The following is a 13,811-nucleotide window of genomic DNA, read 5'->3' on the forward strand; positions in this document are numbered from 1 at the left end:
GAGAAAATATTTGCAAATCATTTATCTGGTATGGTTACAGTATCCAGAACATACATAGGACTTTTATAACTGAATTTAAAAATCCCCCAATGGCTCTATTTAAAAATGGGCAAAGAGGGGCACCTGGGTTGCTCAGTCAGTTAAACATCTGCCTTTGGCTCAGGTCATGATCCAGGGTCCTAGGATCGAGCCCCGCATTGTGTTCCTTGCTCAGCGGGGAGTCTGCTTCTCCCTCTCCCCGCTGTTTGTGTTCCCTCTCTCATTGCATCTTTTTCTGTCAAATAAATAAATAAAACCTTTAAAAAAATTTTTAAAAATGGGTGAAGGACTTGCGTAGACATTTTCCCAAAGAACATATACAAATAAGCACATGAAAAGATGCTCAACATCCATTACTCATTAGGGCAATGCAAATCAAAACCACAATGAGATAGCCCTTCATACCCATTAGGATGAGTCAAATAAAAAAGGGGACAGTAACAACTGGTGGCAAAAAAACACCAAGAAATTGAAACACTCATACATCACTAGTGGGAACGTAAAATGATGTCACCCCTTTACAAAATCATTTGGCAGTTAAATGCAGAGTTACCATATAATCCATGAATTCCAGTCCTAGGTGTATATTCAAAGGAACCAAAAACCTATTCACACTCAAACTTGGACATGAATGTCCACAGTGGTAGTATTCATAATAGCCCCAAAGTGGAAAAAAAATCCAAATGTCTATCAACTGATAAATGGATAAACAAAATGTGTTCTATCCATCCAACAGAATGTTATTCAGCCACCAAAAAAGAATGAAGTACTAATCCACTAGATCACATAAATGAACCTTGAAAATGCTAAGTGAAAAAAGCCGGACTGAAAAGGCACATATTGTATTCTGTTTCTAGGAATTGTCCAGAATAGTCAGAAACAGAATAGTCCTCAGAAGCAGAGAGCAGAGGAGTAGTTCCCAGAGGCTGAGAACAGGGGCAATAGGGAGTGAGGGAGTGATGCTAATGGGGATGAGGTTTCTTTTTTCCCCTTTTAAAAAACAGACTTTATTTTTTAGGGTGGTTTTAGGCTCACAGTAAAACTGTGCAAAAGGTACAGAGATTTCCCATACACCCCACACTCCCACATCAACACAGCCTCCTCCTCTTTCAAAACCCCACACCAGAGTGGTACATTTGCTACAATCAGTGAACCTACATTGACCCAACGTTATCACACAAAGACCGGAGCTCACATGAGAGTTCACTCAAAATAATGGGTTTTTTTAGAGTGATCAATATGTGCTGGAATCAGATTGTGGCAATGGTTGCATAAACCACAGAATTGTACACTTTTCAAAAAGGTGAATTATGTGAGTATCTTTTAATGTGCATCTTTTCTTTAAAAAAAGAACGGTGCCAGACACAGGGTAAGCTCATTAAACATTAGCATTTTTTATCTTAATTTTTTTCTTTACTAATTGGTGGGTTGGAGGAATAAATTAACTATAATTTGTCTTATTTTGACCTCTACTTATTAGAGAAGAAAAAATGGGGGGCACAATAAGAATGATTCTCAAGTGTGTGCCGCCCACATACAGAGCATTCTCGAGTCTTTTTCTAAAGCTGCTGCTCCACCTACCACAAGACAACTATAAACCTTGATCATGACTGTGATTATTTTTATATCACCTCATTATTTTGTCTCTTTCCCCCTCTAGGCGAGCAATTTGTCTAATTCCTTTGGCACTTCTAATGTACAGTTAGAATACAATATACCCATTTGTTGGGTGAGTGGACAAATGAATGAATGAACACCCCCACGATCTCGCTTGAACTGCAAACCAACACTGTAAGGTTAGACAAGTTTCATTATCTCCACAAAGTTAGGACTGAGCCTTACCGAGGGCAGGTGGTGAGCCTAAGGCTCTCCTTTCTGCTCTTTGGAGACACTGGGACCTGGTAAGTCCATCTTCCTCTGCCCTTCCTCTGTTCCTTCCTCTGGCCAGTGGTGTTTTTGTTCCCAAACTGACTGAGTGTAGGACTACTCTGGCCAAGTTTCCAGCCCTCCCAGTGACCTCTGAGGAGTTATGCCTAACAATATGTCCCCTTGGGTTCTTGTGATCACCCTTATTTCAGAAATGCCTGGGTCACAATTCTCCATTACTAACTAGAAATTCAATTTTCTCACTCCTAAAATGGGTAAAATCCATGTTCATGTGTGTTCAGCATGATCTACAAATTCAATGCAATCTCAATCAAAATTCTAAGAAATCATTCTTTCTTTCTTTCCTTTATTACTATGTGTTTTTGGTGTGAAAAATATCAAGCTCATACTAAAATTTACATGAAAATCCAAACAAACAAGAGTAACCAATAAAGTCTTGAAGAAGAAAGAAAAAATTACTCTAGCAGGTATCAGGATGTATTATGTTAATATATTAGGAAACAAGTAATTAGAACAATATAGTTTTTGTAGAAAGAGACCAATGGAATGAGTAGAGGCTGGAAAGAGATTATATGTGATACTTTTTTTTTTTTTTAAGATTTTATTTATTTATTTGTAAGAGAGAGAGAGAGTGAGAGCGAGCACAGGCAGACAGAGTGGAAGGCAGAGTCAGAGGGAGAAGCAGGCTCCCTGCGGAGCAAGTAGCCCGATGTGGGACTCGATCCCAGGACACTGGGATCATGACCTGAGCCAAAGGCAGCTGCTTAACCAACTGAGCCACCCAGGCGTCCCTATATGTGATACTTGATTGTATGTGATAGGTATGTGATACGTATTGATACATATGTGATACTTGATTCAGGACAAAAGTGACAATGGAATGCAGGCTATACTGGAAATACATGTACTTTTCAATAAATGGTGGTAAGTCAACTGAATATCGAGCTGGGGAAAAATGAAATATTGATTCTTAGTATCATACAAAGAAATTCCAAGTGGTTTGTGAAATTAAATCTGAAAAATAAAAGGATAAGTAAAACAAATAAGCTTAGGTTAGGCTAGGTTCCCTCAAATACTTCAGAAAAATACTAACCATAAAAAAATAGTGATAAATTGGACCTTATAAAATTATGAATGTCTTTCATCCAAAGATACTAACTACTAAGAAAGTGAAAAGGTAAGCCACAGAGCAAAAGAAGCTATATTTGCTTTATGAACAACCAACAAAAGACTTGTTCACCAGAACATATAAGTGCTTTCATTTGTGAAGAAAAAGATGAACCAATTTCAAAAAGGACAACACACACACAAGCAGTTCATGGAATAGGGGAGCAGGAAGAGCCTAGTGACCATCTCAAGGCTATTACCACTCTCCCTCCAAGCCTTCTAGTTAATAGTTGGCAGAAGTAGCTCTTCTTAGAACTTGCTTCCTCTGATTTCTAACGGTAGCAACATCCACAATTTATTTGGGAGGAAGGATGGGAAACACAGTAACAATAGTATCTTCTAGTATGGTAGGGGCTCCTCTCACAGGTGATGGGGGAAGGTTGGGGTTGGGGCGGAGTGGGTATCAGCACCATCCTGCCTTGCTGCTAAGAAAACTGGGGGAACTCCAACCACTTGCCAGATCAGTAAGAAGGTTTGTGATAGAGTCCCTTGTGATAGAGTCCCTGCTCCACCCTGGGCCTCAGTGTCCTCATCTGTAAAATGGGTTGGGAAGTTTCTAAACTCACAGGCCTGGTTTGAAGCTCTGGCATGGGAGAGAAAGAGAGCAAGAGAGGAGGATGAAGAAGGGGAGAGGATGAAAGGAAGATGAGATACAGAGTGTCAAAGTGGTGGCTTAGATTTCAGCTTTTTTTTTTTTTTTTTTTTTTTTTTTTTTTTTTTTAGGTTGTAATGAGAAGAGATTCAAACCAGATGTGGTCCTGGTGGCTTGCAGTAGCTGAGGGTGGAACCGTGTTGTGATAATGCCGTATTAGCTGAAAGCAGTATATCTATCAACAGCCTCAGCCAGCGCGAAGCAGTTGGCATTTGCAGGAACTGTGTCCCCGTGCTGGAGTTCAGCGTTTCAAAGGACCTCAGAACCCGACTGACCTTCTAAGCTCTTCCGGGAAGGGCTCGTTCTTCAGAGGTCATCCAGCCCCCCGACTCCCACTCACACCCCTGGGGAGAACCTCCCTCACAGAGTGAGGCCAGCACCCCAGTCTTGGCGACACTGTCGAGGCTGAATGGGAGGCGGGCGCAGCCCAGAAGAGCCAGGCTCAGTGGGGGCCGATGGAGCACGGCCCAAACAGCCCACGGGATCATCGGCCACATTGTTATTACTTTTTAATTAAAATGGCGTCTTTTCCCCTTATTACAAAAGCCATGTCTGTTTATTTTAGCAAAATTAGACAGGCCAGACCAGGAAAAAGGAAAAATTAAAAATGACCCACGACCCAGAAAGAGCCATTGTTAGTTAGCACCCTGGTGTGTTGGGGGCGGGGTGGGGGGGTTACATACCGAATGCACAGGGCCCCAGACGGTGAATGTAGATGTGAATTGGATGGCATTAAAATTAATAAAAATGTGTGACTCGAGTGACATTAAAATTAATATAAATGTGTGAGGAGGGTGAATTAATTTATATGAAAATTAATATAAATATGGGAATTATGATATTAAAAAATGTCAGGAAATGTTTGAATCTGTAGGGTAATGCAGAGTATGCAGCCAGGGTAAAGACATTCAAAAGTCAAAAAGATTTTAAACACTGACTTGGGCTCCAGTGGTCACCAGTCTGCCACCTCTGGCCCTCTTAAGATCATACACTTGCTATGTATCTTTCTATATCTATCAACTAATCAACCTTAATACTTAAAAATGTATATATAAAAATTAACACACATTTTACATATGCACGCATATATACAGATAAACTCATGAAGACACATGTACATCAAGTGGAAATTTAAGTGGATGCTCAGTATAATACTCAGGTAAAAATGGCAGCTCTTGGGTTGAAGGAAGGTTGGGAGCCACTTTGACCCCTTCTTGCTATGTTCTCGCCCTAACAGCAGCCCCTAAGGAACTCCGGGCCACAGGGGGTCTGGTTTGAAAACCAGTCTTTTGTTCCAGGGGTTCCCCGTGTTTAGCACTTCAAGGACCAGTAATTTCCGCTTTCCAAAAATGAGGGGGCACTGATCTAGGGCTGCCATCTTTCTTCCCATCAAATGTGGCAGGCATGGGTCGCTGCCCTCCTATTATTTCTAAGCTATCCCTCTACCCCCTTCTTTCTTGGCTTTGTTTGAGGGTCTTGTATTTTCTGTTCCAGGCAATTCTTCATTGAATAAACTCAACATGGTAACCCCATTTCCTTTTGGCAGATTTCATATTTCTTGGACTCCCTTACAGCTAAGAGCGGTCCCATGACCTAGTTTAGCCAATAAGACAGAAGAGGTCCTCACGAGACTTCTAGGTTTTTGCTTTTGCTTTCCTGTAAAAGGGAAAAGGTCATTGGTGATATTTGATCCCCACTTTTCCTACCAAGACCAGGGGCAGCTCTCTTGGGACCATGAAGCAACGGGCAAGAGAACAGAGAGATTCCTCCCGGCCATGCATTGTGAGAAAAGACACTTCCCCGTGGCCTCTACCTCCAGACTTCTTTCAGTGTGGAAAAATAAGCCCTCTTTTGTTTATACCACTGTTAGACTTTCTCTGACGTTTAAAAAAAAGAAAAAGTGAACATTCATTACATGCATCAAACCAAAGAGGTAGAAAGGAGACAACGTTACAGGAAAAAAAAGTTACATGGACATCTTGCTGTTGTCTCCGTGTTTCTGATTTTGCCATCTGCCAGCAGCCACTTCTCACAGAGCCGCCTTGGCCCAGGGACAGGCGTCTGGAAGTTGTCGATTCTGACCACAGCAGCAGAGTGAATGACTAACGAACAGCCCATCATCAGACTTCCAGTCATTCGATAGGGCATCTCTTGGTGTTGGACATTCAGATCATTTCCAGTTACTTCCTTATAAACAGTGTTGCAATGAACATCCTCGAAGCTAAGTCTTTACCCTCATCTTTACAGATTTTCTTAGGGAAAATTCCCAGAAGTGGAATTTCTAGGTTTTAGGCTTTAGTTCATATTGCCCAACTGTCTTCCAGAAAGAAAAAGCCAAGTTACAATGGTCCCCTCCCCACAGATGTTTCACACAATTTGGATTGATAGCGTGAGTTGCTCCAAGATTCCTTCCAAACAGCACTTTGGACTAAGATGTTTTGAGTCAAGTGGCTTCTGCCCCTCTCACCACAAGCCTTCATTTATACACCTGTGCCACCCTCCCAAGATCAAGGCCACATGCGTGTTTACAAATGGTCACTGCCCATCTTACAATCCTCCCTTACCCTTCTCTGTCCCCCCTACCCTCGAGTAAAGGAATAATGCTGGGGCTCTGGTCAACGTCTGAGCCTGCTGGTGTCCCAGCTTCAGCACCTACCTCTCTCTGCACATCTAGCTATTTCTGTTCTATGACTGTATCACAAGCTATTGTGCTTCTGTGTTTTTGTACATGATGATTTCATTACTGCAAAGGCTTTTTCTCTCTTCCTAGCTCAATTTTCAAAATTCATCTTCAACAGCACTGCCACCAGGAAGCCTCCTCCAGCTCCCCACGCTGGGCAGGAGGTGTGTTGGGACCCCCACCCTCTCCTACAGTGCTTTCTCCTATGACGTCTTGATCACACTCCGTGGCAACTGCCATCCACCTGTCTTATTCCCCAACCTGACTTGAGTCCTCAAAGGGAGAGAGAACTGTTCCCTGTCCTCCTCCCTTCTCCTCCATGAAACTCTGCCCATGCTTCGAGCCCTTGCTCAAAGACCTCCACAGTCCTGCCCCCGCCCCCGCCCAGGAAATCTTCCCTGGTGGCCTCAGAACCTCATCAATTCCCTTGAGGTCTGGCTTCTCCGGCGTTGCCCTTCAGGAGGCGGTGGCCAGAGGGTAAGTCCTAGAACAATGTGTGGACTTTGTCTCAGTCTTCTTGGGCTGCCATCACAAAACAAATACCCTAGAGCAGGGGTCTGTAATAACAAAGACTTATTTCTCACAGTTCTGGATGCTGAAAATCCAAGGTCAAGGTGCTAGCAGAGCCAGTGTCTGGGGAGGACTCGCTTCTGTGTCCTCCCATGGCAGAGACAGGACTCCGTGCTCCTCTTCTTGCCAGGACACTGGACCCATCACTGTGGCTTCCTCCTTATGACTTCATCTGAACCTAATTACCGCCCACAAAGCCCCGTTCCTAATACCATCACTTTAGGGGGTAGGGCTTCACATATGGATTTGGGGGGGGACACAAACATTCAGTCCACAGTACCCATGACAAACTGTACAATTACAGGCACATTGTTCCCCTCTCAGGCTGAGCTTCCCTCTTGCACAAGGAAGGGATCAGAAAGTTTCAACCAGTCAGCAGACTAAGGGAGCTTTTATCTTCCCAGCTACCCCCCTTTCTTCTGGCAAACACCCTGATTTCTTTCACTCCAGGAGGGTGGGGTGTGGTGCTCTGGACCTTCTTAGGCAGGCCAACCTGACTTAGGGCCCCAGTGGCTGGTTGGGGCACATAGGCATGTGACCTGAGCGCCAATCCGAGTGAGTTTGCTGGCAACTGCACGGGTGGTTGCTGGAGACTGTCCCTGCTTTGTGTGGCTCTGGAACCCAAAAGCTACCTAGGTGGCTAGAGAGGGGGATCCACATGGATGGGTCAAGAGAGACCAGATTCTGATGCCATTGTTTGACCTCTGTATCTAGCCTTTCCTAGATTTGAGTCTTTCTTCCTTCCCCTTGCCTTCTTTTTCATTTCTCTGTCCCTGGTTCCCCCCCCCCCCACCCCGACTGCACCAGGTCTTGAGCATCTAACCCCCTGTTGCCCTATCCCACTCAGGTCAGGTCTCTCCCAGGTGGCCCACCTGCAAACTTAGAGCCCAGCAGGGCAGGAATTGCGTCTTAAGGGGGCTGTGAGGAGCAGTGTGCAGAGGGCACATGGAAGGGGTGGAGAGACTGGGTAACACATAGCATTCCTTGTCTTCCAGAGAGAGCTTCTTTCTTGGGGGCACCCTTGGCACCAGCAGCTTTGCTACCAGCTTAGGAGCTTGCCCCAGGGCTGGCTCTGAATGTTCTGCATAGCACTGGGCAGGGGAAGTCTTCACCCTTATCTGACCCATTTGCTCATTACTGAGATAGTTCAAGGTCAGCCCTAAACAGTGCAGGAAGAATGAAAGGGAATGGTCTGCATAATGGCTTTAACATCTTGCAATACTGATTGGCAGGAAGAACAAAAGACATCTTCGTGATCACCTGGGTGCATACGTCTTCTCACCCAAGCCTGAAATCATTATCTCTTCCTGGGACCATTTCTCCTCTGCCAGGAGCTTCCAATCCAGCCTTCAAATCACCAACAGTGTGCTTTGTCTAAAATGTGAGGTATTCAGGTAATTCACAAATTCAGGGAATGGGTTAATTACACATTGCAGCACAACAAATCACAAAACAAAGTGGCTTAAGGCAGAGGTGTGCAAACGAGAGTCAGATCAAATCTGGCCTATTACTTGTTTTGGTAAATAAAGTTTTATTGGAACACAGCCACACTCATTCATTCACATATGCTCTATGGCTGCTTTTGCAGAGTTGAATAGTTTACACAGAGACCATATGGACCACACAGACTAATACTTACTATCTGGCTTTTTACAGAAAAAGCTTGTCAATCCCTGGATTAAAACTACAGTAATCTTTTATTATCTCTTGTGGTTTCTCTGGATCAGGAATCTGGGAGCAGCCTGGCCACATGGTTCTGGCTCAGGGTCTTTCTAGAGGTTTCAGTTAAGTATTAGATAGGGCTGCATTCATCCGAAGGCTTGACTGGGGCTGAAGAATTCTCATCCAAGAAGGTTCACTTGTGTGACTGGCCAGTTGGTGCTGGTTATACACTGGAGGACTCAGTTCTGCTTTATGAGGGCAACCCAGGATAGCTGAGTGTTCTCGTGCATGGTGACTGCTGTCCCCAAAGGGGAGAACAAGATCGAAAGAACAAGGTAGAATCTCAATGCCTTTAGGGACCAGATTCAGAAACCATTCCTCTGACCTCTGCCATATTCTACTGATAACACAGACCAGCCCTGGTTCAATGTAGGAAAAGAAGACAAAGAGAATACATACCAGGAAGTGGGATCCCTAGAGCCATCTTGGAGGCTTGCTACCATATGGAAGATGCAAACTCATGCTCTCATGAGCATACTAATCTATACATGTATTTTCTTAGGCTTGCACCATGCTTTATGTTGATATTTTTAAATTTGGAGATTTCACAAAATATCTAAAATATCTAAATTGTCCCCCACATGTGTAACAATAGGATGGTGCTGAATAAACAGTTACCTTCTTTGCATGGGGCATTATTCTTTCTACTTTACCACATTTCTCACCATTCTTTATTGATCCCTGACAGAGAAACTGGATTTTAGTGATCATTAATACCAATCCTTGACCCAGGATGGCTGGGTGGCTCAGTCGGTTAAGTATGTGGCTCTTGATTTTGGCTCAGGTCATGATCTCAGAGTTGTGAGATCAAGCCCCTCATCGGCTCTGCACTCAGCAGGGAATCTGCTTGAGATTCTTTCTCCCCTTCTGATCACACTTTCTTTCACTCTTTCTCTCAAAAATAAATAAATAGGGGCACCTAGGTGGCTCAGTCATTAAGCATCTGTCTTCGGCTCAGGTTGTGATCCCAGGATTCTGGGATCAAGCTCCAGATTGGGCTCTCTGCTTGGTGGGAAGCCTGCTTCTCTCTCTCCCACTCCCCCTGCTTGTGTTCCCTCTCTCACTCTCTCTCTCTCAAATAAATAAAAATCTTTATTAAAAAATTAAATACATCCATACATAAATCTTTAAAAAATAATAGTCTTTGGCCTGTTTTCTTACTGTAGAGAAATACTTCACTGCGACCTCATCTACATTAAAAAAGGACAAAGAACACATATTTTATGAGAGTCTCTCATTTTAAGAAGAATCAAGAGGACCACATTTCTTATTAGGAGAGAAGACTATTTCTGTGTATTTAATATGAAAGTAACATATGTGTACTTTATTTTACTGTATTTTGGGGGGAGAGAGAGTGTGTGTGCACATGAGTGGGAGGGAGCAAAAAGAGAGAAAGAGAGAGAATCTTAAGTGGCCTCCATGCCCAGCACAGACCCCTAAAGGGGGCTCGATCTGACGACCCTGAGGTCTTGACCTGAGCTGAAATCAGGAATCAGACACTCAACTGACTAAGCCACCCAGGCCCCCCACATATATGTGTTTTAAACAACTACACAATCACCACAACATGTAAATGTTACTGCCTTGCCTGTGGAGACAAATTTCCTTGGTTTGTGATTGAAGATCTTTTGTAATCTGGCATTGCCTACCTTAAAGACAAGATGGTGTAGAGATCCCAGGGTCTGGGATCAGCCCAGCTGATTTAATTTTTAAAAAAATTTTTTTAAATTTTGTGTGAGAGAGAGCACAAGACAGAGAGAGAAAGAGAAAGAGAGAGAGAGAGAGCAAGCAGGGGGAGAAGCAGAGGGAGAGGGATAAGCAGACTCTCAGCTGAGCACAGAGCCCAATGTTAGGCTCAGTCCCAGAACTCTGAGATCATGACCTGAGCCCTAACTGAGAGTCAGACGCTTAACTCACTGAGCCACCCATGTGCCCTGGACCAGCTGGTTTTACCTGCTAGCCCCACCATTCACCTGCTGTGTCCTTAATTCTCTCATCTCAAAACTGGAGACAATAAAAATATTCATCATAGGGTTTTGTGACCACCTTCCCTGCTCTGTCTCCAGGCCTGCCAGAGCCCCAGCTACCTGAACACTCCAGAGTATTTTAGGCCCCTGTGCCATTACACTCTCTGTTCACTCTGTTTGCAGTTCACACATCCTGTTTCTCTGTCACAAGACTCAGTCCACAGCTACCCACTGAGGTTGTCCCTAACACTACTCATCAGATCTGTTTGGTTGCCCTGGACATGATGTGGGATGGTACTTCTCGGCCACCTTGAGATTGGGTTGGAGTCACATGACAAGATCTGGTCAGTGAGTTGTGGGTACAAATAACACGTGTCTTTTCCAGGCTGGAGCATTTAACAGCAGGTTCAAGACTTTCCAGAGCTGTCTCCCCTCTGCCACTGCTGCTAGACCCTGGAGTGAGGACAGTAGTATGAGCAGAGCCTACCAGGCATACCATTTTTTAGATGTGCTGAGCAAAAAAATCCGTCTTGTGGTTTAAGCCTCCAGAGTTGAGATAACAGTACTACCTAGCCTGCATTGACTTCTTTCGTTAAGAAAGCTTCCTTAAACTTTCCTCAAACAGAACTGATCACAGCACATGGGTTGCCATGGCAACCAGCACACACCTCTATCAATACACTATACCCTACAGTTCCATATTACAACTAGCTCACAGGGGTCATGGTGCCCACTGGTCCTGTTTTCTCCCCAGTGTGGCCTGCCCTAACTACCCATCCTTAAGGTCCTCCCTCTGTTCCTCTCTCAGTGAACACTCAGCTTATTTAGTTCTTGGTACTTTATTCTCAAAGGCAATTACATTTTTTTACTGACTTGTTCATTGTCTGTTTCTCCCATTGGACAATAAGCACATAGCCCTGGGCTGGAGCTCAGTGTCCGCCCCGGAGATGTTCGTAAATGAACGAAGGAAGGGAAACTGTACATCCCATGTTTGGCATGATGCCTGGCACAGTGTGTGAGCCCGAATGAATGAATGAATGAATGAGTGAGTGGCCCTTGGTATAACTCAGCAGCTCTGCCAACCTTGACCATGTCCTCAAGCGTCCTCTTTCAGACCGCTGGCGGGATGGGGACTCCAGAGAGAGCAGAAGATCGGGCATCAAGGGTCTCTTGCTGCTGCCTTTTTGTTTTCCCCCACACTGCAAAATCTCCTGTGACCGTTTAAAGCCAGGAAGCAAAATCAAAGGGCCCTGGATTCAAAGGACACTAATTACCTTTCAAAGAGTTCCCCTTGGCTTTAGCCACACTATTCCCGTCAGAGGCTGTGGGAGTTTGTGGTTCCTGTGCCGGGCTTTGAAACTGGGAGGGATTAATGGGGCTTGATTAAACCACAAATGTCAGGAAGTGCGGAGGGCAGCTCGGAATGCTGGCCACCTCCGTCCTGAAAGGGAGGACAGCCATTGACCTCCCCTCCCCCATTAGGCTTGAGCTTCTGATAAAGGTGGGGGAGGCATTTCTCTGCCACCCCCCAAGGGTATTACTTCCAGGCTTCTAGGACGCTCCCTGATGTGCAAATGACTGACATGCTAATGAGAATTTAGTTTGGCACTTTGTCTACAGAGGAGTAATAAGAAAACTGTCCACTAATTTCCCATGCTGATGTCTCAACAGCAGCAACCTCCTCTACTCCATAACAGGCATGTGCTAGAATAATGACTACTATAACAGGTCATTATTGGTAGTCATTGTTAGTCACTGATAATGATCATAACAGGTATCAGTTCACCAAGCACCTACCTTAGGACTAAGCACTGAGCTTGTTGCTTTATGTACTTGATCTCATTTCATCTCATAACCTCCATAGGGAGAGGCAAGGGCTTTCACTAGCTCCATTTCACAGATATGGAAACTGAGGTTCAGAGAGGTGGAACGATGTGTCCAAGGTCCCACAGCATGGAAATGGCAGCATGGAAGTGACAGACCAGTCTTCCTCTCTGAAACTAAATGGCTCTACCCTTTCTCATCTTTTGGAACATTCTAAAGGCCTCTCCCTCAGTTATTCCAGTGGGAATGATTCTATAAAAAGCAAGAAGACAGCAAAGTTAAGAGAAGGGGAAAGGCATGTTGGAAAAACGCATACCAACTGTGGGGGAGCCTCACTTCATTTGTGAGCTGACCCTGAACCATTCTATTCATCCCCCAACTACTGAGAAAGAAGCTGGTAATGCTTCCTATCAGGAAGCTAGAACTCCTGAGAACTCAGTGAGAAGACAACGTGGATTTGCTCGTCCCCAACAAGACTTCATTATAGAGCTTGGAAATACCAAACACCTACTCTCCCAGCCTCCCTTGCTGCCAGAGGGATCCATGTGGCCAGTTCTAGCCAATGAGACAAACATGGAAGCCTCCACTTTCCTGATAAGAGGGACATCTATTGCTTCAACGGCCTTCCCCACTTCTTCCTTCTGTGTGAATGCAATATGACACTTGCTCTGTGGCAGCCATTCTGTGTTTAGAGGGAAACGCCAAGAGAATAACACACATTGCTGAGCCATCAAACCAAGGTGGGCTAGCCCCCACCTACCTCTAGAACTTTTGAAAGTGGGAAGAATAAAACTTTCATTTAAGCCCCTTTAACTGAATTTTCTATTGCTTAAAATCGAAAGCATGTTAATGGGTACAATCTTTCATCCTATGTTTCTTATTAATAATGAGGGTAGTTCCTAGAAATCCCAACCCTATAGATCCCCTCACAGCTCTGTCCAGAATTTTGTCCAGAGTCTTTTCCTAAGCTAATTGTCTGTCAGAAAGAAAAAAACCCAATGTGGTCGGCTTAGACCAGTGGTTCTCAAACTTTGAAGTGAATCAGCAATCTTACTTGGATGGCCAGATAGCTGGGTCTTATCCCCAAAGTTTTTGATTCAGTAGGTCTGAGGGGGTGGCTGAGAAGTTCCATCCCAAGGAAATGTTCTGTTTCATCACCTATTCATATAAAGTCAGAGAGAATTCATCGTGGAGAGAAGTAGTCAAGGAAGGCTTCTTGGAGGAGGGGTCATGAGCTAAACCTTAAAGACAGCTTAAGAATGGAGAAGACACGTAAGGATGGTAGCAGGAAGGAAGACCCTGA

Source organism: Mustela nivalis, assembly GCF_964662115.1.
Source record: "Mustela nivalis genome assembly, chromosome: 8".
In the NCBI taxonomy this organism is placed as follows: domain Eukaryota; kingdom Metazoa; phylum Chordata; class Mammalia; order Carnivora; family Mustelidae; genus Mustela; species Mustela nivalis.